We start from the raw sequence: 6,444 nt of genomic DNA on the forward strand, positions 1-6,444 counted from the left end.
GCAGACAATGTTGCAGAGGCTGACCATCAGGCAAGTTCAAAAAGAAGAAGGAATCATTCCCTGAGAAATAAGCATTGATGGTTAAAAATAATGAGATGAGAAAAACTAAATCCTCCTATTTGCATTCCAAAGGGAGTACAGGTGATATAGTTGGGGTGAGCATAGGGTCACTCTGATAGCCTAATGAGGACTGAGAAAATATTGGCCGTGGAAAAGGTTTGTATGAACCAAGTCCTAAACATCACAAAAGCCTAAAAACTAGAATTTGGGACTTGACCACATCTCAGCAAGGTGATACAAGTATCTTCAGTAGAATGAAATAGGGGAAGCAAATCATTTTAATATTTCCCTATCACAATAAGCAACAAGATCTTGGAATTAATTTCAACTTAGGATTTTGGCACCTGGCAGAGCTAAAATTGTCAAGATAATACATTTTTGGTATATGGGATTTCTTTCAGAATCCCAGCGTTTAATATAAAATGTGCACAGGAAGCTGCTTTTGTTCATACCGCTTCACATCTGCAAGAGGCATGTTGGGCTTTGCTTATAGATGTAGTTGTAATGTGCATTGCTCCAATAGCATGTAAGACTTAAACACAAATGTTCCTAGCAATTCCGAAAGGTTTTTAGACTAGCTAGTGTATGAAACATTTTGATACTCAAAACACAGAACTGATGGGATCTCATCTTTTCTTATTGTGTTTTGCATGCCCCTGAGTGGAATTGATTAGATTGATTTGCAACGCTTCCAGGGACCAAAAAAAAAAAAAGTATGTTGAGAAACTGAACACACAGAGATGAGAAGTGACTCCTGTTCCTATCTGCTAACCAGATGTTGATTATAAGTTTGTTAGCTAGGTATGTATTTACCATTCATAACTAGCATAAATTAAAAGTTTCCAGAAGTCATAACAGATTGAAGCAGGATTTTCGTATTTCAGATTGCTGTTAATTACTCTTCTGCTCTATTAATTGTACATTTATTGTTACATACTATGAACAGACTTCATAAGCAGAAGGTGCTTCAGAGCACATTCCACGCATAGCGCTAATACAGAATTTTGCAGTGCCCTATAAGTTTTTTGTCAGATTGCTGGTTTCTTCTTAGACAGAAAGCAAAGAGGTTTTGGGAAGCAGAGAGGAGGTATGATATAACTCAATTTCGCTTTCTTGCCAGTCTACATTTCTTGTTACCTGTTGGCCTACTTTTACAAACTAATTGAAGTAATAGTATTTTTCCGAAGTATACATATAATTGATTTCACTCTGTTATGCCATGCGGTGTCACATCGTGCCAGATGGGATGTAATGGAATATTGCACAACATAACATGACTCGGGCTGAGTAAAGAACTCTAATTATTTGGATGAATTTAACCTTGTTTAGGGTAAGGGGGGGAAAAAAAGCAACAGTAGTTTCAAAATAAATTAATTTGAAGAAAACGTTGTGCTCCTTAACTAGTCTAAATTCTGACATCTTGGACACCTAATACTTCATAGGTACCAAGTGAATCATACTTGCTGTGTGAGATACACGACAACTTTTGTATGTTTGGGCATATACATGGCAGGAGCAGTACTGATCTTGGCTCACTTTGTTATTTAATACAGATACCTAGTTTATTTAAAACAAATATTAGCCTTAGTCAAAAATTTAGCCTAATATTCATGGCTTTATCTAATTAATAGACCATTAATGAGTACAGTGCTGCATATCGGCATCGTGGAAAGCAGTCCCTTATACACAAATGTCTGTATTTTGAAGAGGTCATGCTAAATTATGGGAGTTAAAAAAAACTTAGAAAATCTGTTGATAGACAAATTGCCATGATGTGGTATCTAGTATATTTTGGAGAAAGGTAAGAAGGAAAGTATTTCGTAACATTAATTCTTTCCAAAAGTTTGTCTTTAGAATATTTCTGAGTATGTTCTGCATTACAGATCTCAAGTCTCTCTTGAAAATATGTCATTGCCATCGTACCCTTGGTGTGTGTATAGTTGAATGTGAATGGTATTGTCTTCATCATGGTAGTCTTCATGATGGTGTTATGAGTGCCCTTGCATAGCTCAAATAGACTTGTAAAATACTTGGAAAGAGCAATGGCAATTTCAATACCATCAAACTAAAGCAGTTGTGAAACCCTCAGTTCCTAAAAATATTGGTGTATACATGGGTGTATGTTGTCCAACCTTTCTTTAGCAAAAAAAAGGTTCCTTTTCAAATGGTCTACATAAGGACTATATCATCTCCTAATATGTCTTATTTTTTCATCTGAAACTGATTGCAATCAACAGGGTTCCCCATGTTTTATGTCTAGCTGTTGTGCTGCTTTGGTTGAACCCCTGTTAGTACAGGCTGGGTTCCTGGTCCCTGGCCAGGCTTTCAGGACAGCTTGCTACTATCAGCTTTTCAAAAAAGATCACTGCAGACAGTTTTACCAAGAGGTCCAAATTTCCCATGACCAAATGGGCAGGAGACTTTTCTGAGAAGCAATTTGTTGCAAGTGTGAAAAGGATGTCAAAGATCTTGTCCTGCTGGGAAATCCTTAGAAAAACAGACAAAGGCTGTAGGGTATAATTTGTTCTGTGACTCATCTACTTGCTTATTGTCATTGCAGGAAAGTGAGTTTGTAGGAGCTATGTGAAGCATAGGCTTGGGAGGCCGTGAGCATTTGTTACTGGGGATGGAGTTGGATGCAGGAGAAAGAAATACACGCGAGAATGAGAACAATGTTGTTGTCAGCAAGGCTATAGAGGCTGAGCTGTTCATACTGGACTCATTATGTCTTCATAGCCTTTTGCAAAACATGTTTTTTATGACTAATCCCACACAAGTACCATATATTTCAGTCGTTCCTTTTGAGTAACTACTTTAACTTTATGTATAGCTCTGCATGGCTATGCTTCAGTGTATTTGTGCCAAATGCCAAGGCAAGTTGAACGATGATCATGTCTATTGATTTATTTTTTTTGGTAGAATTGTAAGAAGCTTTGCTACCCTGTTAGTGAACAAAGACTCATGCAAACTTTTATTTGGAGACACCTAGATTTGTAGAAGTTATAGGAAAGAGTAAGATTACATGCCAAAATAAATCGTATCCACTGTTCTGCCAAACTGGCAAAGCATGAGAACTTGACTGGGTTATTAGAAGGCCTTTGTAGTGGTAGGAGAAGTCTTCACAGCAGCCTGAAGGTTGATGAGGCATCTGCTTATTAGGACAAATATTTTGGGATATCCTCTACTGAGGCAGCTGAGTCTCTTGCACCTGCAAGTTTTATTACTTTGGCTGCAGAAGATAGCAGGTAGCATTTGGAAGCCTGACAACATAATGCAAAAATAAAGATTTAAGTTAGCAAATTGGTCCACCTTGAAAATAATTTGGACTCCTCAGTAGTTTTATTTCGCTTTGATTGGCTTTCTTAAAATGTGTGTCTGTAAAGAGGCATGAGGAAATTGGTTTTAACAACTAGAGAAAATAAATGTTAGAAAATTCACCCGCTAGAAGTATAAAATATGTAGTCTTCCCTGCAGGAAGATTCAAGAGCTGCCTTAATAGAGAGTAGATGTATAATGGTAAATGGCCCGTTTTATTTCTCTACTATGGAGTGCTCTTGGGAGAACTATTCCCTATGTCCCTGTTGCTTTAAGTTTAATTGTGCTATACATATTAGGTCTTAAGGTTTTATGTAGCGTGACTATTGTACGTCTAAGTTCTACAAGGGAGTGATTGAATGTAACATTTCCTAGAAGCTACGGTAAAGCAAAGCAAGCTTTAAAGTGTGTAACTGAAACAATTTTCATTTTGTGGTTTGAATTTTTGGCCTACTTCATTGCTGGTATTGTTTTTAAATGAATACCTGTAGTTATATTTCACAAAGTATTACAGTATGGTGATGAAAACACTGTTTTCCCAGCCAGCTAGCAAATGCACTTAGAGGCTACTGTACTTTGCATTTCATTGAAGTAGTTTGTTCATTTATTTAAAGATGTCTTCAAAAAGAAAAGATATTCAGATAAACTAACTTTGAGTGTTATAGTGGTTCTGTATACTGAAGGAGACTGGAAAACCAGTCAATGAGTTAACCATATGGTTAACATGAACTTCAATGCAAATATGTTTAAATAGCTAAATCCCTAGTGTTCATCCCAGCCTGCATCAGGACAGTGACATAAGGGAAAACACCATAGTAATTAGTCTTAACCACGTGTAGGTAAAATAATGTCAGGAGTAACTATGGTGTGGATTAAATTTCTAGACACCAAAAACTGTTTGACCTACCTAGGACTTAGCACCACATAGGTAATGCCTCAAGGTTTATCCATCACTTGAATATACTTACATTCAGCAGCCCTTGTAAGAGGAAAAAAAAGCCCAAAATTGTCAAAGAGTATTTAACTGGGGAAGGGAAAACTAAAACTGAGGTAAACATTTAAAAATAGAGGCAGATAAATTGTGAGGTTGTTCCGCCTGAGGTATCTATCAAATCAACCTTTGTGGGGAAGGTTGGAGAAAAAGCAAATACTGAAAAACCCAAATAAAGGACACAGAAGTCAAAATGTGTACTCTTTGATATTGGAAGTAAAAATGGGGGAGCTATGTGTATAATGGGGGGAGGGGAGAAAATTTTAAATGCAAATAAAATAATTTGTTAAAAGTGGAAGTTAAGTACTTTTCTACCTGTGTAAGGGCTGACTCATAATGGTTCAGTAAAAAAATAGTCAGGTAGGAAAAGCAGTGGTAGAGAACTTAAAGGAGGTGGAATTCTTCAAGGACTTCCTGGGATATGTTAAATAAGACTTGCTTGTCAGAGCTTTTCTTGACAAGAAACAGATAAATTGAGGTTGAAGAGATCAAAGGTACCCTTCTCAAGTTAGCAGGGCCCACCGAGCTGTGGGGAGTGTGGCTGACAGGCTCGAGGGCAGGAGCTAGATGACCAACAAGAACATTTGCAACCAGCGTGGTGTGGGATTGAAGTACAGGACAGAGCTGAGGGAGCAGCGTCTGCTTTTAGTTTGGCAACGGCCTAAGAGCAAGCTTGCGTACATCAGAGAAGGCTGAGAAGCCAGCGCAAGGTTGTCTGCAAGAAACAGTGGTCCTAAATTGAACAGAAGGTGTTTCTGGTGGTGAGGATAACTAAGCACTAGAACAAGCTGCCCATGTGGTTGTGGAATCTGCCCTTGGAGGTCTCGGGAACCAACTGGACAAAGCCCTAACTGACTTGGTCTGAAATCAGCATTGACCCTGCTTTGAGCAGGTGGCTGCACCAGATGACCTTCCAAGCTCTTTTTCAACCTGAGTGATCCAGTGGTTCAAAGGAATGGGATGAATTGTCTCAAACTGAAGAGCCAGTAGAAGGCATTTTTCAACTGAGTATTTAAAAGGGCGCTAACAGATTGCTCTCACTAGCCAAAAAACACTAAAGGTCAAATATAGAGTAGTTGAATAACCGTGACACGAGATCTGTTGCTTCAGTTGTCCATAGTATCAATGACTTAGAAAGGTGCAAAGCTGGTTATTTGGTTTTGCTGGGTTTTTTTGTTGTGGGGCTTTTTAGAAGCTCTAGGGTTCTGCACAAAAATGTCCATAGGATCAATGACTTAGGTGCAAAACTGGTTATTTGGTTTTGCTGGTTTGTTTGTTGTGGGGGTTTTTAGAAGCTCTAGGGTTCTGCACAAAAATTTAAAGAATGTAGTCAGTAATCTGTTAGGAAACGTGGTCAAGACGTGGGATAAATAAACCTATAGACAGATATCATCTTTCTGTAGATGGAAGTAATGTCTCGCAAATCTATTGGATTATAGACTGAGTTTATGGGGCTGCTTAATATAGTCCACTTAAATTTCCAAAAGGCTGTCAGAAGGTACCTATTACAAAAGCAAAGCTGCCTTTGAGCAAAGGAGGGGTGGGTATCCGTATGAGAGTTAAGTGCTTTAAAGGTCACGAACAAAGGGTGGGAACAAATGGTCAGTTCTCAGAATAAAGATTACTGGTGCAGTGCAGGTAAGTGTGCATAGGGTTTAATGCATTCACAGATGATTTCAAGAAAGGGTTCTAAAGTAAACTGACAAAATTGTCGATACTGAGTTATTCAGGCAGTTGAAACAAAAGCTGACTATGAAGAGTTGTAGGAGCATCTCAGCTACTCAGTGGCTGGGCAATAAAATAACAGATAAAACTGAATGTCAATGAATGCAAAGTAATGCACAAGAAGGAAAACAACCCAAACTGTACATACATGACAATGGGTTCTCAAATAGATACTATGACTCAGGAAAGGGACCTTAGAGTAATTGTAAAAATACCATGAAAACATCAGCTATGTAGTCAAAATCGCAAGCAAATTAACAGAGAACAAATCATTATGCAAATCCTTGGCATACCTGCATCTTAGTGTTGTCCTACACATTTCAAATAAATATAGCAGAACTACAAAAGGTATA

This window comes from Falco rusticolus, chromosome 10, assembly GCF_015220075.1.
Source record: "Falco rusticolus isolate bFalRus1 chromosome 10, bFalRus1.pri, whole genome shotgun sequence".
NCBI classification, from domain to species: domain Eukaryota; kingdom Metazoa; phylum Chordata; class Aves; order Falconiformes; family Falconidae; genus Falco; species Falco rusticolus.